We start from the raw sequence: 25,634 nt of genomic DNA on the forward strand, positions 1-25,634 counted from the left end.
TTCTTCTTCCTTTTGGCACTTTGGTTTTAATTACCTTTTTTATGGTAGAAGCCTTTATTTTAAGATGGATTTCAAGTCCTTTAAGTTATTTGATCCGGCTTATCTTTCTCATCTCTTCTCCCATCACGGTGCTAAAGGTGTTTTATTCTCTAGTTACATAGGACTTTCTTATGTCCACTCAAAACAGTAGGAATAACACTCAAATCCTCAAGCATTTGCTCTTTTTCTAACAATCTACACCCCCATTCTTCACTATTAAGATTTATCTCAAAACTCACATCAAGCTCCCTGGTTGGACCTGTGTTTCTTTAGTGCATTTAGATTAAACGCAATGTGATGTAAAAAAACACATATGATGGTGCTTGCTCTTTAACATTTGGGAAAGTTTAATTTTCTTGTTTTATCATATGTGTACTTGTCTGTCTTCCTAGGATGAGACCTATAATGAAGAGCATTTTTTTTTCAATTTTTTATTACAAAGATCTAGCATATGAATGCATGAGGAATGAATGAATGAATTTATCAATGAACAAATGCAGTAGTATTGGTAGATCTATTTTTTTCTCTTTAATTGAAGGAACGCACCATTAGTGTTTCTCTGCTTAGGCAAATACAAAAAAAATAAACCCGTATTTCGCAAGTTGATCATCTGTGCATTGTTTAGGCCACAGACAACTGCAGGGTTTCAAGTCTGCCTCTTCCTACGAATAGCAGAAGCAGGAGGAGTTCACATTTCTGCGGTTCGCCTTCATTGAGCAGATGCTTCAAATGAGAGAATATTTAAAACTTGTTAGTTATAATTTACATTGTATTAGTCCAAATAAAAACATGCATTATCAAAAGAAAAATTAAATGATCATTAAGTTAAATAGCTACTTTGTCATCATTGTGTTGTTTCAATTTTATCAGTGCAAACTAGCAAAAAAATTAATTTGTACAGAAATCGACATATTCATTTTGACCATTATATGTGCATATCTTCATATTGAAATCATTTAAATAAAAACAACACTATGGGGTTAAGGTTTGCTTTAGATTTAAAAACCACAGAGGACTACAACCTTCTTTTACAGGATGCAGTGACTGAAGTTCAAATAATAGCTTGTTCAAGGTCATTCTTGAGCTCTGACCTGCCTGGCTTCAAGAGGGTAAGGCTTTGTGATTCATTCATATATACATGGGCAAGTAGGAAAAGATGTTTATGTGATACTCATCAATGAACACCAGAAACATGTAAGTGAGGAATTATGTGAAGAGAGAGAAATGTGTATGTTTTTGGATAAAATACTAATGAATGGGATTAGACAACTGGGTTTTGGGCTCTGGAATTTTGGCTTAACCCCTGACCAATTATTTAATTTATGGAGGCATTATTTTACTCATCCCTTTTCATTTTTCTCCCATTTGTTCTTCTCTTCCTTCTTATTGCCCCTATCTTTTACTATCAAATGCATAGTTCAGGCTCCATCTCCTTTTAGCTCTTTCTTGCCCTTTACCCTTGTTAAATTTCTTCTCCCCTCTAATTTTATAGTACATAGAATCTAGAAAACACAAACAACTCTTATTTAATTTATTTTATTTATTATCAATCACTTTGAGCAAGGGTGTTTTAGAGGGGTTATAGAAACCAGTATTCTGTACTGTGAAACAGTATTTTCTAATTGATTCATGTGCTACCTTGGTCTTCTAACTTCCCTTAAGGAAGCATGTATTTTCTGTTGCTACAACACTTAACAGAAGGATAAGTTCAGTTGGAAATCTGATTGATTGCTTCTGTCTTCCTTGTCTAAAGCCTTTTAAATACTGGAGGTACTTCCATGCATCTCACCATGGAGGCCAATTAAATGTCAGTGATAAATTACACTCTTCTTGATTTTTTGCCCCAAAATAACCTGTCCCCTAATCTCTTGGCCCCTGTTCCCTACTCTGGATTTCATTGTCCCTGAGACTTGACTTCATACCGAGCTTTTGACATCTGCTTCTTTTTTTTCTGTTTGATTTTTAAAAAGGGTTCTTCCATTTCTGGCTTTATTGACTACATTTTCTCCCCTTGGGTTCTTTATGCTTCCCAGGCCTTCTTACAGATTTATTTCTAAATATTCCATTGTGAGGTCCAATCTATAGAATTCCCATTTGGTTAGTTAACCCCTACTGGAAATAGGATTCCACCAATGTCTGCACTTACAACAAAAGCAGAGAAATCCAGGTATAATAACGGAGAAAGACCGAGGAATAGAAGTATATGTAAATTCATACTTATTTTTTTTTAATCTGGATTTGTCAAGGGGTGATATGATCATCAGAAAGAACCAGAAAAAGATTTATGGGGGGATTCTAGGAAAAGCAGTCTAAGTAGACAGTGTATTTGTATAAAGGATTTAGTAGTTAATGTTGAAAATGTGGACCGGAACAAAATTACGAAAGCTTGGTCATTCTTTTCACAGCCTCTAAAAGTATGGGAAATTTTTTGTTCCTTAAGGGCCATTTCCATTCCTGTGAGTTCACCAATTATCTTAACATTTCAAGCTGGCCCTTTGGACCTTGAATAAGAAATTCTAAAGTTTGTGAATAATTTGGAATGTGGTTTGCTGACCTTTTTTTTTTCTTTTTTATCTTGTAGGAGGGTGAATGTACTTCTTGCCGTGATTCACTGTCTTATACTCCTTCCTTGTTTCCAGAACAGTAGTTAATAGCTACAACGCAATCAATATTACTTTACCCTCTATAGCATCTCCCATACAGGCAATATTGCAAACTGCTTTTTTCTTTAAATAATACAGTAACCAAGTTAAATAATAAATAATAGCCCAGAGAGAGGGGGAAAAATGAATGTTGTGTACAAAGGAGGAAAAATCGGCCTTCCTATAGGATTTGAAAGGAAGTTAGGAGTTTATGAGGTAGAGGCCCAGGAAGATCATATATCATGGGAATAACTGTTCTCTGTTTCAAGCTTTCTGGAATCTTCCTAATTTTATGAAGGCAGTTTTGAAATGTCACCTCAAAATGATGAGCTTTTCAAGGAATATGAGAATTTGCCACTAAAGTAACGTAGTATTACATCATGGAAAAGAAATGGGCCTCAATTTTAACTCTGGATTTTGAGTATAGAATATAGTTTTGTAAGAGATATCAACTAGTATTTAATGTCTCCTAAATTGTGTGGAAGGCTCTTGTTTGACAAAATGCAATTAACACCAAACAATGGATCTGATGAATATACTAAAGAATGGTACAGAGAATCAATATTAATATTCTTCCAAACAATGCATAATGATAGAAAGCCATGGCCCAGGCTCTTACCTGCTCAGGTTGTTCTGCCAGCTTGTTATATCTATGCAATTTTTGTAGTGCAAAACTCTGTTCATCCTTTGGAGTTCAGTTCAAGTGAAGTCTCCTCTGGAATGAAACTCCCAGAGGAATTGCCCTCTCACCCCTAGTTCCCTATCCCCATTCATATTACTTCCATTGAGGACTCTCTCAATAGAGTCTGGTATGATTGCTGTTATTTTTTGCTACTTCCCCTATTAAAGGCTCACCACTAAATTTCCCAGTTATTTATGCATAATGATTGCTCAATGACCCTTCACCCTAATGAAAAATCAGCTGAAGACAATAGAGTTTAAGTCCAATAAGTGATGAAGAGATATAGCTCTGAGAATGTGAGCAGAAATTTTGACTGCAGGATCTTGCATTTTAAAAGGTAGTATGTTTGTCAAAGGCCATTGAGTGGCTATTGAATACACTTACAAAGGACACATTTCCACCTGTGCCATCGCTGATTAGGAAAAAGTCTATTGTATATTTCTAAGTTCTGACTCCTGGATTTATCAAAGGAATTAGTTAAAGAGCTGAGCTATTCAAAATTATTTCATATCATCTGTGAAACACCTTGGATAAAAGTGGAAAGAATGGTTTTTTCTCTTCTTACCCAAGGCGGACCGTCTAGGGTCTTTCATCACCCTCATATTGTCTTTTCCATTCAGGTTAAAATCTAAAAGAAAAAAGAAGTACAACATTCAGAATCCCCAAGATGCATATGTAAATCCTAGTAGAAAATGCTCAGTCTAAGGTAAATATAATTTAGCCATTAATATCGGATTCTCAATTTGAGGGTATTTTTAGGAGGGATTTATACTATATTTGGCTTAGTCAGAGAGAGTATGCGTTTACTCGTGATGCGATGTAGGTAAATAAATGAAACAATTTATTTTTCTCATGCATATTGGCACTTGTTTGTTTTCATTTCAAAGAAAAAATGAAAGTTTCCACAATCAATTTTAAGCTAATAGAGGTAAAGAATATGCCATATTTAACTTGTATTTTCAGGGTCTAGGACAGAGAATATCACATAGTAGGTAGGGACTATGTTAAGAAAATAATGAATAAATGGAGTACATAACTCTAGACCTCAATTGACTATGTTACCTACCTCAAAGATTTCTGGAAGGAAAAAAAAAAAAAAAGAAGAAGAGTGCCCACAATACCTAACTCATTCTTTCCTATTGGTCCCAATTCTCTTCTCATTGTGCACATTGTCCCATCTTTGAGTAAGCACAGGAGAAGGACAAGCACCAACAAAGCTGCATGCAAAATGTGAAGGCTCAGTCTATTTTACTTTTATTTATTTATTTACTTATTTTAGAGATGGAGTCTCACTCTGTTGCCCAGGCTGGAGTGCAGAGGCACGATCTTGGCTCACTGCAACCTCTGCCTCCTGGGTTCAAACAACTCTCCTGCTTCAGCCTCCCAAGTAGCTGGGACTACAGGTGCATGCCACCATGCCTGGCTAATTTTTGTATTTTTAGTAGAGATGGTGTTTCACCGTGTTGGCCTGGCTGGTCTCGAACGCCTGACCTCATGATCCATCCTCCTCAGCCTCCCAAAGTGGTGGGTCACCAGTGAGTTAGCTGCACACCAGAAGCAATCAGGAAGTTAGTACCTCTTAATGATCACACGAGATGTGAGAGACTCCATGAGCTCCAAGCATTCAGAAAATGGAAATCTGCAGGCTGTAGGGGCAGGTAAAGCATTTAAGCTGGGATCTACTCCACTGTCACTCCTTTTTTAGCTCTGTAACCTTGTTTGCTAATCGAGACACTCCAAGTCTCCTTTTTCTCATCCATGAAAGCAACAGCACAATACTTGCCGGGCTAAATGTCTAAGGTTGTGTGGAGATCACTGAGTTAGCTTATCTAAAAGTAATTTGAAAATCATAAGCACTAGTAAGGATGTAAATGATTATTACCAGTTGAGGAGGTTTCAAGGGGAATCTGTAGGGTTTGAATATGAAGGGAAAAAAGGGTGGGCCTGCATTGAAAGCACAGAAGAAACATCTGAGCAAACCTCTGGGATACAAATAAATCTCCGCATGTGCAGAATTTAAGAGTAAGGTGTTCTAGTAGGTGCTGGGGCAGAAGATGTGGGGAGCGTGAAATTTATGGGGGATCTTGATTTTGCTTTGGTTTTTTTTTTTTTTTTTTTTTTTAACTCATCTGCTCTCCCAACCCCTCCATTGTAAATCTGTCAATGAAAGGCAACTGTGTCAGAGATACAGAGGGCCAGTTTCTGTCCCATTGATTAGAACATGGGTTCACTATTACTTAGTAAAGCTATTGCTCTGAATCCTTTATCTGGCCTGTTATTCAATCTAGCTGTATTCAGAAAAAGAAATGCAGAAGAGAAATAGTGGGTTTTTCATCCTTGAATGGGTGTTTTGTCAAAGGCGCAAACCTATAGCTGAACTGTTATAATGATTTTCCAAATCCACTCTAGGATTTTCCATTAGTATTCGTTTTCTCTTCATACAAATGGCTACCATCTCAAATAGAAAGAGTTGAAAAAGTTCCCTTCAGATGAAAAATTCTGCCTGAAGCCTGAACACACAAACTTTCATAATTTATTTTAGAAAAGAGGGAGGAAAGCTACAAAGTTTATATAAAAACATGTATGATTATATACATATATATACATATATTAACTTGCATGAAAGAGAGATTTCTCTCTGGACAATGACAGCTAGCATATTCTAAAGAACTTTAGTTTGCCATTGATGAGAGACTAGGAAGAAGAATATGTGTGTTTATGAGTGTCCATGCATGTCTCTAAATATGTATGAGTTTTGGGGGCAGGGAGGCAAATAATGAAACAAAAGAAGTAGTATCAGTTTCTGAATTCTAGTGATTTTTAGAAAGTAGAGTAAATGCCTTTAACAAAAAAAATTATACATTTGTGATTTGCTGCAAACCCCATGACCAGCACATAAACAGATAGTCATTTTAAAAATATACAAGGCAGCCTACGCTAGCAGAATAAGTGCCGTGAGAATGCTAGGAGGATATCTAGTTTAAATCTTAGGTTAATCATTAAGTCTCTCTGATCTTCAGTTTCCTTATCTATGAAATCACTGGAGTAGTTTCTACTCTTGTTGCCTGTCTTAAAAGGTTATTTTGAAGCTCAAGTGAGATATCACATAAAAGCATTTGTAAATTGATAACAGATATTCAACTTTTAAGTGAAATCTTATTTTGGGGTATATCTTCATTCACTGAAATTCTGCTCACAACAGTCACAAAATCCTGGTCCTTGAAAGTTAAGGTGTTAGAGAGGGTAGTTTCATAAAGGATTTGGCTGCCATTAGGCAGTTGTGGCAGCCAGCCTCTGAGATGGCCCCAAGTGATGCCTGCTTCTTACCCTATGTACAGGGTCATCCCACATTGGACTTAGGTTGGTCCATGTGCCAATAGGTTATGATGGAAGCAATGGTATGTCACTTTCTACATTAGGTTAGGAAAGGCATTGAGCCATTGAATGTCATATATAAGGTTTCATTATGAAGCCTCAGGGCTTAGGAGGAAGATGTAAAAATTCTTTAGAAAACATAATAACAGTCAGCATTTGCTGAGGGCTTACTATGTGCCTGGTCCCCTACGAGGTGTATTACAGAAATTGCCTCATTAGATCCTCACATCAACTTGTACAAAAAACATGAAAGTGACATTAAGTTTCCTTGTGCTTCTCTGTGCCCTTTCTATTAGATCTTAGCATTGGGTCTGTTTTAGGACAGGAGCCTCTATTCAGAATTACGGCCCCCTTTTTTGTAGTTGCCAAAGAATTAGTTCCAGGATATAGTATATTGTCTCTTTCTTTTCTACAGACAATTTTTCTTTTAATGTTGTATTGAAAGCAAAAGTGAAAATTACAATCATATAACATGAATGCAATAACTGTATTGCTTTTAGTGAAAGGGCTATTTGTTCCAGTGGGGATATTTGTGTCAGAGAAAGGTTTGAGATGCAGTTTGAGCTTCCCAGAGAATGCCTTTGTTAGGATAATTCCAAAACGGAAAAATAAAACAACAACGTTGTGCATTTTGGAATAGATGCACAGAAACGCACACATACACACACACATACACACACACACACACAAACTTTCTTTCCTCCTTCTTTGGGATAGGAAGGATGTGTATAAGTTTGTGAGAGCAGAGGAAGATTTATCATATAGACAGTGGATGGGTCATATTTCAAAGTGGAGTGTTCCAGGAGGTGCCTCTTCAAACTTCATTTCTCAATTAAATGGGGATAGGAGAATTACGGGCATTAATCCTCTTTGAGCTGAGACAGGGATTAAAACAAAAACATGTTTCACCTAGTCAGTAACCCTAGGAATCCATGAGACCTGAGCTGCTCAGATCAAATTTATTTTGAGAGTTCATTGAAGTATTTAAGCTCCCCTTGATTAGATGTTATAATGATCAGACAGAGAAGTACAATGATCTAAACTTTGCTAAGAGCTTGACAGCATTACCAACCTAGTTTATTCTCAGACATGTGACAATTTCAATAATTTATTCATTTTAATTTGGAAAATTATTTGCTCTAGAAAAAAGACTTACATGAGGACTGATGTTCAATTTGTTTTTCATGTTCTTTAAATGCTAATGATATGTATTAGTTTAAAGGGCCTGCCCTCTCACTGAATCCCCATCCTGTGATATATGATATAATTACAGTGGCAATTGATCTTTGACCGAAATGTTGGTAAAATGGAATGGAAGTCGCTTTTCATGTGCCAAGGTTACAGTTAAGGACAAAGGAGCTTACTCAGGCTTAGAGATTGGCTTACAGAGCTCTGCCTAACTCCAGATATTAATTGCTTGCCTTTTATAGTCATCATGTTCACCTACCTGAACATCAAGAAGGGAATGAGAGAGAGCAAAAATGACTCGTCATGAGAAGATGGTTAGGCACTATCTGAAAGAAGTCAGAGGCAAGAGCAAAGCTTGTCAACATGGTTTGGTTTTGGAAGTTTATGGAGAAACTGGTACAAGCCTCACAATAGATAAGAATGACTGAAAGTTTTCTGCATCCAGAATGTGGAACCCACAAATCAGAAGACTGCACTCTGCTCTGCTGCTAAACCTTTCTGAGCCTCTGCTTCCTTTATTCTAAAATGGTGTTAATAATAAATGAGCTGCACTCCTTATGAGATTCGTAAAGAATCCATGATTGCTGGAGAGAGAAAAACCTAAGAGGTCATAGAGGAAACTTCTTACTTTGTAGGTCAGCTCAAAGGAAACTTGAATTACATACATCATTATGGCTTCAGTAGTTCAGCAGAAACCTTCAAGCATAGCCAACTGAAAAGTCTTTCAGTTTTAGCAAGGTTGAGACTTGCCAATCATTTATACCTAAGGGTTGATGCTTTATGTCAATTCTTTTTCTTACACCTGCTTCAGCTAGAGAAGCCTTTGGAAATACTCAGCACCTAACGGGAAGGGGACTCAGGATATAGGCGGGGGTGAGGATAGCTATATCCTACTAGTACGAGTCCAATTAGTGGCTCAGTGCGTATGATGCCTCAATCTTCCATTGTCCTTACATGAACTTCATTGAGCCATTTTATCAGGGTAATCTATACATTTCACTGAATATTGATATGTCTAACTAGATCACCCATCATGAAAAGGAGCAACCCAGTGTTGAGTAAATGCAGGGTTAGACCTATGTCTAGAATAGTTAATAAAACACACCTCATAACCGTAACAAAATATGAAGGGAGAAGTTAAGAAAAGTAATGGAAGTAGAATTTTTAATTGTATAATTTTTCACACTATTGGTTATTCAAAAGACTACCACTGTGCCAATAAGATAAGTGCACAAAAACTGGTCCAAATGAAGTCTATGAAGAATTTGAGACTGTCTAAGTAAAAAATAGTTTACTAGAACAGCTGAGGAGCCAAGGCCAGTGTTTGCCTCTGAACTATAAGAAAAAGGCTGTTTTTGGAGCCACACTAAAAATACAAAGAATGTCACTTCTGAATACAGAACATAATTTTTCCCCTACACACACTTACACACATAGCTGAGTGGCCTCCAATCTTCTACCTGCCACAAATATCTGTAGAAAAACTACCTCTTTCCAATATTTTGCTGATTTCGCCTCTCTTTTCTGTTGAGGAAGAGCTGGAGAACTAGCTGAAGGTCACTTCAGATTTTCCGAATCAATGATTCATTTAGCAATGTAGTCATGGCTTAGAAAGGCAGTTGCATACCCGAAAATGAAAGGAAATAGGAGATTTCTGCGGCCCCAATGGGATCAGAGTGAGCAGCCCATATTAGTCAAGAGCCTGAGCCAGGATTTGAAAAGACATGCTACCGAACATTGAGTAAGCCAGTTTCGTTTGATTAGACAATGAATGCTTACTTAAGAATATTTGCGCTAATGCTCTCTCTGATTTAAGTAGGTTAGACCTGAGTTCCCAACTCCCACTCATCTGTTTCCTAACAAAAAGCATCACATAAAAGAAATTAGCCATGATTTATTTTTAAAAGTAAAGACTATAGTTTGCAGGAAAACATTTATAAAACTTGGTGAAATTTTGCAATTAAACAGGCAGTAGGAGAAAAGAAAAATAATAATAATAAATAAAAATAAATAAAACTTGCTGAAATATATAAGACCTTCTCCAATGGTTCTATTGTTATAATAAATATTTTAATAATTTCCAAAACAGTGTCTGACCCTTTAGAAAGCATATGTTTATCACCATCTCTGCAGAAGTCATATTAAAAAGTATTCCTGGGGAAGAGAGTAAAAATTAAATTTTTAAATTAGCATGCTAGAAGCAGGTAAATAAATCAGAAGTGCATCTTTCTTTAAATACTAAATACATAGCCGTAGATAACTCACAAAAACAGACATGGAATACTTTATAGAAGACAATATTTTATAAAGTAGCTGGTATCAGCTTAGTATTCAAAGATTTCCTAGGAAAATGATACTGAAATGATTGTAATCAGCAATAACACTGACTCTAATACTAATAGCAAAATTAATAACTTCTATATTTCTCTCTGCCAGAGAAATGTATTCGCTAAAAGTAATAAGTAGAAATGTCTATAAGTGATTCTGAGAAAAACAAAGTATTCTGACTGATGAAGAAAAGTCTTAATGAAATATTGTTTTGCATCCATTTCTACAACATTTTAACAAAAAGTGTGCATACATTTTAACAACTATATTAATCACATATGTATATATTGAGGTAGTATTTTATAAAATATTATAACATAATATTTTGTTTACAAAATTTTGGTCCGAATAATTCTACATTAAATAAATATATTGGTCAAAATTTCTGAAAAATCTATCTGGATTGCAAATAAGTATTTAAAAAATCTGATGGTGGTATTTTATGAGGAGTGTTAGTCTACCTTATCTTTACTAGTAATTTCCCTTGAGGTTCTGGAGTATCATATCCTTTGGCTAACCACATCACTCAGTTTCTTCCTGCTGTCAGTCTCTTCCCTGCAGCCATGTAAAACCCCTGCACTCTCTCCCTCTTTTTGTATACATATAGATGGTTCAGTGAAAAGATAAATATATAATTGAAAGAGTTAGAACCTTCTTCAACGTGAATGATTGGTTCTATCGATCTGAATAAACTGACCTATCTGTAAGTTCAAAAACTAGATGCAGAAAATAAACTCACTTAAGCCATTTTTTATTTGAAATAAAACACATACTTATTGTAATTTATGCAAAACAGTCAACTGAATTTAAAGAATTATTATTCAAATGGCTACTACATAGGTAGGATCACACTAGCACCATCATGGCATTCTGAATCATGCAACCGAAACAGGATGCGGTTCTGGTCAAATATTTGTACTTGGTTTAGAAACAGGGAATGCATCTGTGTAATAAAGAGCAATATAAGGCAATGCACAATTAAGTACCAATATGTCTGGGTTAGAGAAATAAAAACAATGAGATATCAAAAGAGAGAACTATTTTTAGACAAAGAAATCAGAAATGTGTCTCACAGGGACTTTGTGGTAACATGTATATCCTTTCCTCCTAAAATTATCCCTTTGCTGTATCCATCTATGTAGCTTCACCAGAAGTTGCCATGTGCTTATGTAACTCAGCTTTCTGGAAACAGTATACTTGACTGTTGGATGACCTGTTATCAGCGCTGGACCAATACATCCCATTACCTGCCAAAAATATTTGAACTTTAGCTCAAGAAAGTTTCTGGAAGTTAGTAAAAAGAGGTAAAGGCTCCACTTTATACTTTGGGAATTGTTGGTGGATTTATTTCTCTTCCTTAGATTAAAGAAATGTAAGTGATCATGCTGCAGAAAAGACTGAGGAAGGATTGAGAATCTATTTGGAATCTGAGTCCCTTTGGTTAGCTATTCTTAATGCTAAGTCAAATTCTTATCCTTGAGTTCTATGTGACTTCCCATATCTTTATGAAATGTCCCTTTCTTTTGAATTTAGATTGAGTCAAGAGTCTTTAATTTGCCACAAAAGCCTTAATACAGAAATGAATTGGATTTTGTTTTTCAGTTCTAGTGCTTTATTCTTATTAGGAGTATCATGATCTATGAAAACTGTTTGGCTGACATGCATTATTATAGTTAAGTGACATATCCCAGGCCATTTTGGAGTCTCCTCTGTACAACAGACACATGATATATTTTAGCAATTCTGACAACACCAAAAATTCTCTAAGAATGTTGAGAATGAAGATGCATAGCCTGGCATCATCTTGGTACTGATGTTTGAGTGATAACTTCCTATATTTGTTTCATTACTGAAAAGTAGAAAGTTATACCATATTCAAGAAAGTCACAAAAAAGAGCGATAAAATGCCAGTGATTGATTTTTTTTTTTTAATCACCCAGGAAGACATATTTGTTTATTTTGGTTTTCTATAGGTCTATAAGATAACATGTCTTAAAATTACTAATAAAATGTTTTTAAATTATTACAGTGTATAATTTTTAGTAAAGGGGAGAAAGTCTAAGAATGACTTATCCAATGAGGGCACATTATTTATCAATCTATTCATCTACATTTAATAAAAATCTCAATTTAGCTTTACAATAACCCCATTTGATAAATGGAAATATGTACACACATAGAATAAAAGTGTGCTCCAAGCTTATAAACAAAGTGGCAGATGTATCACTAGAATTTAGATTTATTGATAAAATTCATCATTTCCACCAAGCCATATTCAATTCTTCTTTAAAGTCTTAGAAAATTTTTAAATAATAATAAAATAAGAGTAAGTATGAAGTTTGTAATCTACTAATATGTAGTCTTAGAAACAAATCCTATTTCTTATAGTTGATAACTAATACTTGATTTTGGGTTTCTAGAATGAAAGAATGGTCCAGTTAGGAAGAGCTTCAAGGGGATAAACTACATCTGTTCTTTTAGAAATGAGAAGCTGGAGTCTAGAGCTCCTCCTCTGTTTGTTACTTTGCTAAAATAATCAGTGACTGGATAATCATGTGGATAAGTTCAGCATTTCCCAGAGCAGCACAGCCAAGCTTTTATCTCCCTCTCGGCTTTAAACCTCAAAGGGGTTTTCTTCCTCAGGTTTGTGACAGTGAATCAGTCTCATACACATAGTATATGTTAACTATGTAATTCATGGATTGCCGTTCTAAGGGTGGAAAATAAAATGATTTAAGGTTAAATGTCTTATGTCAAAAATCACAGATTTAATAGATTCCTAAGAGAGTATTAAAGCAGTAGGAATGCAATTACCTTTATTTTTTATTTATTTATTTTTTTTGAGACGGAGTCTCGCTCTGTCGCCCAGGCTGGAGTGCAGTGGCCGGATCTCAGCTCACTGCAAGCTCCACCTCCCGGGTTTACGCCATTCTCCTGCCTCAGCCTCCCGAGTAGAAAAAAAATGCCTGCCAAACAATAAAATCTGTGCATTTTCAACCTGTACACCTTGTCAAAGTTGATTCATCTGAAACATGTATGTGTGTGTACGTGTGTTTTGTGTGGGGACATTGCTCATATTTTGTGTAGGGCAGCATATAAGAGCTCCCGGCAAAGAGGGACCCAAACTATCAAAGGTGTAAAAGCAAAATAATGTAAGAAGTATTTAAATAGTGGGAAAGAACCAACTATTTTTAGAAAATAAGTTTTATGTAGAGGAAAAAGAAAAAGTCACATAGGAAATGGAAATGGCACCAGGTTTTTTGCCCTTTGAGTATTGGACAAAATTTTGTACTTAATTTGGTAGCAATAGTAAGTAATCTGTGGCTTATAAACAGAGAAATGATAAAGATAAATCTGGAATGAATACATTATTAGATAGATTGATGAGGAGGTTGACTACAGTGGGAAGGTCAGTTCACAGACTACTACAGTTATCTAGGTAATAGCAATGGGAACAGAAAATAGAAGAATACATAGGACTTCTAGTTAAAGGACTTCATAGGATTCGCCAAGTTCCTTCTTCCCAGAATCTTAGACATTTTGCATAACATTCTGAAGGGAAAACAAAATGAGGCATCCTTATCACCATCAACAACAAAATCCATTGATTCCCTTAAGTTGCTTATGTAAGTCTACACTACTACTTAGAGGCACACAGGCCTAGAACTCAAGATTCTAAATTGTTTTTCCCACAAACTTTTTCGTACTGCTTCTCCAAGACAGCCTTAAGTTTGCTAAGGTAGTTTTTCATTGTTAACCTATCAAACTTTTTGATATCCAGACATTTAATTTAAAAAAAAAAAAAAAAAACACACATAATTGAACACTTTCCTGAGAGGACTGAGTATATTTTTTCAGAGCAGCTCTCTGAGAAAGTGAGGCAAGCTATTCCCCCCTTGAATGTTAGCAAATAGAAAGCTACCTTTAATTCATCCTTGTGTCCTTTGAATAACTGTTTTGTTATTTCAATAAAGGTCAGAAGGCTTAATGCACAGAGAAAGGTTTGCTCAGGATTTTTTTTCTTTTCTTAAATGAACACAAATGCAAACTTTGCTCATTGGTGGCTTTGAAAAACATGATTTCCTCAACCAAGAAACAGTTGTGATCTTTAATCAGAGAATGAAATCCAGAATATTCTCGAGAAGAGACATAGCCTTATTTTAGTGCTGCCTTTTGAGGACTTGAGCCATCCCTGGGATGATAGATGAAGAAAAAAAAAAACGATGTTGTTCCTGCAGAAAAAAAAATGTGTTATTTAATATCTAATTTTGGGTTGAATTACAAGTACCATTTTATCACTATGGTTATGTGGCTTAATTTTGTGTGATTTTATTGTTTGTTTTATTTTTTTAAATGAGGTCATTAGTCTGAATTTTAGGCTAGATAATATGATTTTCTCTCTACATAAGGATACAACTTTCTCTCTACATAAGGATACAACATTCTATCTCAGGGAGGATATGCTCTCTCTATTCATGTTGATCTTTATAAATTAAAGCAAATGTCCTTTTGCTCCCTTTCTATATCTTGCTAGACATTTTTTCATGCATGTATCCAACTTACTTTTTTTTTTTTTTTTTTGACTTGGCATGTATCTCCCTCTTCCAGATAGCTATTATCTCTACTAGTTGGTATCTATTGTTTCAGGACTAGTTGAGAGCTTACATTCTTCCAGTTATTTTAAAAGTAGAAACTTAACTACTGGGAGACATTGCTGTGTAAAATCAACGATAATAAATATAAATAATTGTAGCAATACATGTTTGTTGATCATTTATGAAACACTAGACTGTATTAAAAATGCTTGGCAAATATTGTTTCATTTAGTCATTAAAAAACACACTAAAGCATGCACTGTTTTTACCTCTATTTTGCAATGAAGTCAATGTAGAGAAAGACAGGTGAGTTTAGGCAATCCCCTCAAGGCCATGTAGCTTGCAGATGTATTGCTGTATGTATTTTCACCCCTAGTCTCCTGTCAGCATATTTGGAATCCACTCTAAGAGCCTGCTGAGATGCTAGAAGCAGCCCTACATACCTGCACGTTTTGAAGCAAGGCAGAGTTTATCGATGAACACAAACCCATCAAGGAAATATCTTCCTGAATGATGAAAAACTCTTTTTATTTTATGAGCAGTTTCTGGAGTTTACGTATGTGGAAATATTACACAGTCAAATTTAATTTCTCAATTTAAATGGAAAATCAGTAAAAGAAAAAGACACTTTAACAGTCTTTAACTTAGGTGTACATTTGAGGGTTTTTTTCAAACTTCACTTCTTTCCTCTTTTCATCAATTACAAAGAGAGCTAATGTCAATGAATTAGTTTTTGTTTTTATGCAACTGATTTAATGTTGTAATTTTGGAGACTCAAGTAGCTTAATGTAAACCCTGTCATGATATGAAGGAAACTGATTTCTGATCTTAAAAGAGCTGAATTGAATGAAAGGGAAGATAAAGTGCAGCTTTGAATTAAGATTTTGGTCACAAACCTTCGGACTACGGAATTCCAGTTCCATTTTTGGTTTTGGTTGTCTAGTGTTCCAAGCAGGATCAAAGACCTCTTCCCAATTTCATTTTTAATGAGCTATTTCTTAAAAAGTAAAGCCTGCTGCACTCCTGGGTCTTCCATGTTGGGACTCCCCTATGAGCTGACTCCAACTTCTCCAACACCACAAAGAGATCTGTGTGTGATCTGTGTGTAGGCCAGCTCACAACCAACATTACCCCAAGTACCATGGACACACGTCCAGAGTGGCCTCCATCTGCATTTAAATTCCAATGTTCAGAACTTGGAAATCCACCAGAATAGACACCAGTCTGCCCTGGCATTGAATTTGGAGTTCTTAGGTGATTTCCATCCAAGATCCTCTCTGGCAAAGCACCACACGCCCTCTCTCCTGCCAAAGGGAAAGGGGAAAAAAATTTTCACCATGAACAAAGAGAGGCAAAACATTGTCAAAATAAACCAAAACCCTGGGACAATAGGGTTCTATTAAAAATGTATTCATATGTGAGCATTCATTAATCCTTGGTAATTTGTGGCTATTTGAAACTTGTCACGTTATTTAGTTGTGCACTCATACATAAGACTAACTGTAGAAACTCATGAGTAGATTAGGATGCTTTTTTTTAAACCCACACTTATGCTTTTCAGTCCATTTTATGTTTTTCCATTTTTCTTTGAAATAACATTTTAAAATATTGTTAATTGGATCACAGCACTCTATAAAATGAATAATTAGATAATCCCAACATGATTTGAATTGTGACCAAAAGGAAATCTCATTTTGCTGGATTCATTTTTTCATATGGTAAAATTGGAGAATGACAAAGAATGAATTGTGAAGAACAAAAATAGATGAGTGTGTGTGTGTGTGTGTGTGTGTGTGTGTGTGTGTGTGTGTGGGAGGATAGGAAAGGTTGGTTTCATTCTTCCAAAATTTGGTAACAGATGCCAAAATCTGAGGCAACAGGAAGAAGAAAATAATGAAAGCATGACAACATTCTACATAGAGGGTTCTCTTAGATTCACAAATCCTGTTACTGTTCCAGCTCAAAGTGGCTTGCAATTCAGCAAACAAGAGAAACCATTTTAAGGACTAGATTACAATTCATATCTACAAACCATTAACTGAGCACTGTACACCAAGAACTATGATCAACCTACCTGTCTCTGAATTGCAACAAACCCTTGCTGTCAGACTTTTTCAAATGCTATTTCTTTTCTTTCTGATTAGAACTCACTTCCTTAAGCTTGCCCTCTTTTTTCCCAGCTGCTGCCTGCACTCTTCATTTAGGTAACTTCCTCTCAGATGCCAGTATTCAGCTTAGTGACCACATTTTCTGAAGACATTTCCTTGATCCCTTCCCACTCGCCAAATATCTTTCCTCTGTGCTTCCAATGTATCCTATAGTTTCCTATTTGTGTCATTTATGACATTGTATTATGACTACCTATTATCGTATTTGTCTTCACCAACAAAACAAAAATTCTGTAAGTCAGAAGCTATAGGCTATCTTGTTTACAACTAGTACCTCAGTGCCTAGCCTAATATTTGATATATTGTGAGGTAGGCCAATATTTTTAGTCTAAGTGGAAAAAATTTTAAAAAGAATGCATCACCCAGTTTATCTTGGAGCTGATGATCTACTCAAGCCATATAACATGACCCTATATTCACAGGGAAACTGAGCACAGACTACACGCACTAGAACTGCTCTACTTATATTTATTCTATCCACCACAGGTCAACAAAAGCCAGAACTTCTTCATTTTTCTCAGGCTTCACCAAGGGAAAGTTGGCTTTAAATCATTGCTCCCAAGGCCCTTACGTGATTCCTGATTCTTGTGTATACTGCTGGTCCATCTGCCAGTGGGTTTGCCCAGCCATGTGGATGAGTCATACTGTTTGAATCTTTACTTCAGTGCCTCCTTAGAGCATTTCTCCTTCCTTTCCATTGTGCAGTCTTCCCACTTTCTGTTACCTCTCTGAAAAGCTGCTGCGGGAGCTGCCTCTGCTCTCATTTGAGGGCATTCCAAGTCTGGCCCCATAGTACTGGTATGCAGAAACACAGTTTCCTTCATGCCAATATTGCCCAAGATGCTTTTGAAACATTTTTGGGGACCACTTCAGTGCTTCTTAGGGAGGCTATCTTTTTATTTCAGAAAGATTTCAATAACATCCAATTCTTCCCTTACAGAAGTTCCATTGAGGTGAAGCAATGATGCAAGGCTTTTGGCAACCATTCCCCAGCTCCCAGCCACACATCACTCCACTTACTTTGAGTGACAGCCTCCAAATAAAAGGTAGGATTGGCTGATCCCCCAAAAGGAAAGCTGGCAAATGCCATCCTGGGGCCTGATTTTTTTTTAAAGTAGCTCCAATGACATTTTAAAAACAATTATGAAGAGAAACAACCAAAATATATTCCCTATAGATTTATTTCCAAGTGAGTGAATGCCAATAATTCTCTTTTGTTTCATGTAAAAGTTTTAGAAAAGTAAAGTTGGCATTTCCTGCACATAGAAAATTTACAAGTACATGTATGTGATATATGTGCACGCGCACACACACACACACACACCCCCCTCATGAAATGTAAACATCTTAGAAAGAAAAATATACTTTCACACATTAATCCTCAAGGAAGGTACTCCTACTTGATGGAAATACAGCCTAATAAAAGACTTCACTCAGATACTACTATAGTTTAGAGATTATGAGACCACATTAATGGAAAGGTTAGAGAAATTAGAAATAAGTGGTTATTTTACCTCTTAATGTCATGTTTCTTAAGGTAGCTCTTTAAATAGTTCCATGAGCTTTTCCTTAAATGAACAAAGATCACTGATATAGAGACATTTATGCTGGGAAATGTTGACAAAGGAAGCAAAATAACGCAAATAGGTTCCTCAAGAACCTCCTTTGTGTACTATGAAGAATGAAGCCTCTTATAGAGTTCTTGTTTCCTCCCTAACCTTGTTTATCGCTCTCTTAGCTTTTTGATCTGTGTTTTAGCTCTACTGTTTCAAATGCCTCCCAAACTACTTCTTGAAGAACCTTCCTCACCCTGTCATCCCAGGTCAGGTGAAACCATTTTGATCTATACCCTTAAATAACACTGTATTTCTCCACAGCACTCAACACAATTGTGAGTTAAATAATCATTTGTTTGCTGTTTTCTATGTGCTAGACAATAAAGCTTAATGAGAACTGGGGTGGCAGATATCTGGCTTGCCACTATAATTCCCAACATAGTTATATGTAGGTTTTCAGCAAATACGTCGAATGAATGAGTGACAAGCCAATATCCAGGTGTGTTTTGATCTCCGCATACTCCCTCTAACATGTTCATGGTTCCATCAAGGCAACAATAGGCTTTCCCATGTCTCCTGCCTTCAGAATTATTAAGATTCATCTTTAGTCTCAATGATTGTATGAGTTTCATATGGTTCTTTCTCCAGAATGATTTTGCTCTTCTCAAGTTGTTTGCATTGGATATTTTGCACTGTTACTTAATTGTGCACTCACTATTCATTTTTTTCTCCCATTAGTCTGTCATGGTATATGTTAGTCCATTCTCATGCGTGTAATAAAGACTTACCTGAGACTGGGTAATTTATAAAGAAAAGAGATTTAGGGGACTTACAGTTCCACATGGCTGGGGAGGCCTCCCAATCATGGTGGAAAGTGAAGGAAGAGTAAAGGCACATCTTACATGACGGCAGGCAAGAGAGAGCATGTGCAGGAGAACTCCCCTTTATCAAAACATCAGATCTCATGAGACTTATTCACTATCACGAGAGCAGCACAGGAAAAACCCACTCCCATAATTCAATTACCTTCCACCAGGTCCCTCCTGTGACATATGGGGATTATTACAATTCAAGGTGAGATTTGGGGGGGACAGAGCCAAAGCGTATCATAGTACTTCTTTTTTTCTATCTTTTTTTGGTGGTTCTAAGACAAAGAATATATGATGTAGGAGAAATACAAAGACACATACACACACACGTACATGCACATACACAAACAGAAACCTGATAGACAGATAAGTGTTATCTTGGTGATTTTGTCTCATACTGATGCCCTGAAGTTCCCACTGGCCATTTATTAAACTTAAAGATGGTTTTAACATCCCGGGAACACCTCACTTTCTCCTCAGAATGGCATTTTGGCCAATTTAGCTATGCTAAATGACCTTGACTATATTCAATAAGTACTCCTATCATCCAATTATTTTCCTTCTTTCAAAAAAAGAATCACTTTCACAATAAAAGATAAAACAGGGATGTGTTCAATCAATTTATATTGAACAAATGAATTATGGCCTATATATCTCCAGCTGTCATTTAAATACATATTAGATATAAAACAAATAGAGGGAAGTACTCGGTTTTAAGTGCTATAATCCTATTGACAAGGTGGCCTATGATACCAAGGTTTTTGAGAATATATCAGCCAGCTTGGACTTGCTTATGTAAAGGTAAAAAGCAACTCCCAAATCTCAGAAACAAACAAACAAACAAAAAACCAGTAATGCTTATTCCTTACTCATGTTATTTGTCAACCATGAGTTAGGTGGCTGTTTTTAACATACTCAATCAAGAGATTGTCTGAACAAGGCTTCTATGCTGTGCTTCTGATTCCAGAAGTGGGAGAGACGAGCCAGGCAAATGCACACCTTGGCCAAAGAAAAGTCAAGACAAACCTCAGAAGGGATGGGAAAATGTTATCTTGTGATGTGCCTGGAGGAAAGAAAACAGGCATCGTTTAGAGCATAGCACTAATGTCTAGCACAGAAGGAAATTGCTGAATTTTGCAATGTAAATCGTAGATTTTAAAAGAATAAAAGAACTAAGGGAAAGAAGGAAGATAGACTTTACAAAACAAAAAAGACATAGATCTTTGTTGTCAAGAGAGAATACATTGTAGGGCTTATTTTTAAAGGATTAAACTAGTAATGAAATGTAAATTATCTAATTCTCAAAAATTTAAGGAGGAATAAACAGTTGCAACTTGAGAGACTTCAGTCCTGAGGGGTCCTGAGATTTCAGTACTTTAAACCAGTGAGGAAGGTACATGATTTCAGGATTTAATGCCTGGAAAACAGACTGGAAAGGCAGTCAGAGAATCGTTGCTAACACTGTCTGAGAAGAGTGGTGTCAAATCATGGGATGCAGGCACGGAATCTGGAATTTAACTGAGAGGCACTAACTGAAGTCAAGCACAGTGGAGGGCGCTGGCAAGCATGGTGCTTCTGCTAACTCTATTTAGAGTATCTGCTCACTTTGGTGGACTGGTAAATGAGATGGACCTTCCAGGAGGAGCGCTTGCTGGCCAGAGTGAGGGGATGTGTTCCACCCCAGGCTGACTGATAGGATTCCCAAATTGGAGGGCAATTTGAGATGCTTACCAGAAAACTCAGGCAGAAGACAAGCTGGGTGGAGAAGAAAAACCTGGTGGTGTGTGTGTGTGCATGCACGTGTGCGTGTGTGTGTGTGTGTGTGTTTACATTAAAGACATTTGCAAAGTTTTTATAGGAACTAGTTGTGTGCTAGGTTGATATTTACAAATCAGGGGTTCATGGTAAAGAAAATATTTCTGTAATTCATAAACCACACATGGAGTACAAGGAGGATAATTAGGTAAAGATATTTAAGAATGTGTTTGCCTAGGGAAACCAAGCATGCTGAATTAAGTGCAGGATAGTAGAGAGAAGAAAAGATGAAGACAAATCAGATGTCTTTAAAGCAGAGGATGAAGCTGATAAACTCTGAAATTTCCCAACAATACCGGTTGGGACAAGCATTATCTATACCCAGGGTGTCCAATCTTTTGGCTTCCCTGGACCACACTGGAAGAAGAAGAACTGTCTTGGGCCACACGTAAAATACACTAATACTAACGATAGCTGATGAAAGAAAAAAATTGCAAAAAATGTTTTAATGTTTTAAGAAAGTTTACAAATCTCTTTTGGGCCACATTCAAAGCCATCCTGAGCCATATGTGGGGCACAGACTGCAGGCTGGACAAGCTTGATCAACACCAAAGACAGAAAGCAAAGTGCTCACATAGAATCTTCTGCAAGACCAAGAGGACTCTGGCCTCTAACTCTGCTTTCTCCAGTTATTTTCCTCATGGTTTACATGAAGCCGTACCACTCTTGTTGAGTACCAGATATTACTCTGTGCACATTTTTCCTTCAAAGGTTGCTATGGAGTCTGACTTAAGTTTCCCATTGAGTTACCCTGGTAATTTTCCCAAGGTCAGGTAGATGTCAGATATAGTCTTTGAGAAAGTTACACACCATGATTATAACCCTTTTTGTGCTTTACTTGCCATTGTATCTCTGCCTAGATGATGCCAACACCCTCAAATTTGCCTTCCCATGTGTGTAGTATGAGGTTTCCAGAAGCATCCTTCCTTATTTCTATTTAGAATTGAACTCTTAGTTGCTCAGTCATCCCAAATTCCAATGTCATCAAGTTAGTTTGAATGCCTCAGATGGTGAGGGGAAATTTTTGACTTCATTTTTTTACATATATCATTTATAAACCTCTACCAAACTTTTAACATTTGCATAAAATATTCTGGCACAAATGTGGCGGTTATTTGTTTAATAATCAGTGATTGAGGAATGACTATGTTCCTTGATTTGTGCTTATTGGTTGAATAGATGTGAGGAATCCCATCTTTCCTGTTGAAGGGTTCACAGGCCAGCGTGGAAATCAAATAAATGGACAAATTGCTGCAGTTCAGCAAGTTCTGTGAAAGAAGATGGTGATGATGAAAATGGTAAAATCTCCTGTAGCCCACAGCTACAAGACCCCAACAACGGTGCTCTCTGGGGTTCCACAGTGTAACTGAGTGGACATACTAGTGATCTGATACTTTTTACATTACTCAGGCTACTGTGAAGAAAGACTCATTTTGTTGTTGTTGTTGTTTTTTTTTAGAGATAGGGTCTAGCCATGTTGTACAGGCTGGTCTTGAACCCCTTGGCTTCTACAGTCTTCCTGCCTCAGCTTCCCAAGTATCTAGGACTACACACAGGTGTGAAGAATGACTGGTTTCTAACTTCCCTCTGAACTCTGCTCCCTGTGATTAATTTTAAATCTCACCGGGCCTCAGTTGCCATTTGCATTCACACAAGGGCATTGTTCTTCCTCCAAGTTCTGTTGGAAGGAATAATTAGGGGAGGCATTGAGCTTCATAAGAGAGCCTCTACATCTGGATGCCATACATTCTTCTGGGGTCAGCCTTGCCTCTGCAGTGAGCCAGGGCCCTACATGGTTTCCTGCTTTGCTATTCAATGGGTTAAGATGAAACAAAACAAAATAAAACAGAAGAACAATAACAACAAAGAAACCCACAGGCATCTGTGTAGACAGAACGACAGTGAGATTCTTGACTGCAGAGGTTTCTGAAAACCAAGAGGCCAGGAAAAGTGTGACTTATACACCATTGGTTACATAGTTTGGCACAAGATGGGAGATGAAAGAACACAATCAACAGTCTGTGTAATTATTGATTACCAGTGCTGCTCATGGCAATTATATTCCTGAGATGGTCAGGAAAATTGTATTTCTCTAGAGAAAGCTGCTTGGGAGTTATTTCATCTAGTACCCATATTGATACTATAAAATAAGAACTATGGGATACAAAAATTAGAAAATCATTGTTTAATCTCAGGGGTTTGTTATTTCTTCTCTTTCTTTTTTTTTTTTTAATTTAGCATCAATGTAAAGGATGAAAAGATTATGACTGACAGAGTTGTCTGCACTCTTATTTGCCAATATATTGGGAAGCAACAGTAAGGAATTCATCTTCTATTAACTAGACATAAAGACTGTTGGCATCTAAAGTGTTATGCCCAGGAAAGTAACACTGATGAAAAGGTTTGTGAGAGTGGCTTTCATTAGAACTTATCCAGAGGGTGCTGACATAATAAAGGCTAGAGCCTCAAGTTTCTCTGTTGGATTCCAAATCTGGAAAGAAATCAATCCTCTCTTCCTTTTTTTTTTTTTTTTTTTTTTTGTTCTCTCTCTCTCTTCTCTCCCCTCTCTCTTCCTCTCTCTTTGTCTGTTTTGTCCTGCAGAAACCGTGGTCTGTATGCATCACATCTTACCCAGTGACTGGAGAGATCTGAGCCCTAGAAATTCTGCTGAGTAACCATGGTGATTTTCTTTTCTGACATCCTCCCCCTCGACTTTCACTGACCACACCACTAGTTGCTGATAGGTAGAGCCACTCCTCCTGATGAACTTCATAAACCCTGACTTCCAACATCTCCCACTACTAATACCAGGATTTGCATAGTGCATGTTTCAGGGCAGGGCCATCATGCAGGATCTCCCAGTGGAATCACTAGGCTTTCCATCTAAGTTACCTAAATTTCAGAACATTTTAATTTGACGAACATTCATTAGATGCTTACCATAAGCTGAATATTGCATTTAAATGTATATTAACAGTCATTTACATATTTTATATTAACATGTAGGATAATGTGTAATACAGTGTAATTAATATATAATATTGATAAGATAGATTACACTAGAGATTGCAAATCCAATGCTTAAGAATAATAGTCTTAGCAACTGTTTGATTATTATATGGCTGCTGTTGTATAAAGCACTCTATATATTAGTGCATTTCGTCTCCACAACATACCAATGGGACAGTTCATATTACTATGTTCTTGTTTCTCATGAGGAAATTGAGGTTTAAAGGGATTATATTTGCAGTCATATAGGTAATTAATTGTAAAGAAGACTCAGATCCAGAGCTACTGCAAAGACCGTACTGTCGACCACAGTACTCTCTATCTTTGCTTCAACATGGGTAACATGCCTCTTCTCTGTTTAGTTATTATGTGCTCCAACTTCCTGATGTGATTATGTCATTATTCTGTGAGTGGGGCCACAGATGCTGCTGCATTCATGTACTTCCAAATTATTGTAGAGATTCTTAGGTACAATCCCATAGCTGGGCTCACCTGAGGCAGAGGCTGAGGCAGGAGGCTGAGGCAGGAGAATGGCGTGAACCTGGGAGGTGGAGCTTGCAGTGGGCCTGAGATCGGGCCACTGCACTCCAGCCTTGGCGACAGAGCAAGACTGCATCTCAAAAAAAAATTTGCTTGCAAAGCGTCACTGTCCTGTTCCTAGCTCTGAGCCATTCTAGGGCATGGTGACAGTAGTTGTCGCTTCAGGAGTCTGCATGCCATCTCTGTTCTTTACATGCTCATAAAGATGGCACAAATCCCCTATCCAGTTCAACTAGCTTCTGCTTTTGAGAAGTCGTCAGCTGCCAAAGCCTCCTGTTCCAGCTTAGTCAAAACCCAAGGACCAAAGAAGTCATCTGAACCCCAGATTACTACTCCCTTGGGATCTTTGTTCTTTATATTCCAACCTTAATCTGGTGGCCAGGCCAAGAATTAAAACAAAATTCTAAGACACTACTATGCTTCACTGATGTCTACATTATCTTGCTCTCCACAGCAGAACTTTGCTAAAGTATTTAATTTATATTCAAAGTAAAAACCACTCTGTATAGCAAATACGGAAACCTATTTAGTAAACCTACATACAAATTGAAACCTGCTCCATCCTAGAAGTTTCCACTGTACATATCTGTCACTCAAACCCTAAATAGCCTCCAGATCATGCCTTATGGTTGAAGTCCTTAAGAGGTACCGTCTGTGACAAGGCCAGGGTAGGCTCCTCCTAGAAAAACAGGCTGTATAGTAGCCCCGGGGCATCTCTGCTGTTCTGTCATCACTAAATCCTGCCTTCTTGCCTATGGCTCTGATTTTCCTTTTTCATGCAGGGTTTGCCTATAGGGTCATAATGTCTAAGAATATCCCCTATGTTCA

General features: G+C 36.9%; 1 long non-coding RNA gene across 1 annotated transcript in view; it reads right to left on the reverse strand.

The window, feature by feature from the left end:
- Positions 1–544: 544 nt before the first annotated feature.
- The window catches only part of LOC135968246 (uncharacterized), a 36,576-nt gene continuing 11,486 nt past the window's right edge, over positions 545–25,634 (reverse strand). Inside the window, exons 2-3 of the long non-coding RNA XR_010582870.1 lie at positions 3,929–3,991; positions 545–762 (exon numbers count right to left, since the gene is read on the reverse strand). This is a non-coding gene — a long non-coding RNA (uncharacterized lncRNA). The remainder of the gene's footprint in view (positions 763–3,928; positions 3,992–25,634) is intronic.

This window comes from Macaca fascicularis, chromosome 18, assembly GCF_037993035.2.
Source record: "Macaca fascicularis isolate 582-1 chromosome 18, T2T-MFA8v1.1".
Classification (NCBI taxonomy): domain Eukaryota; kingdom Metazoa; phylum Chordata; class Mammalia; order Primates; family Cercopithecidae; genus Macaca; species Macaca fascicularis.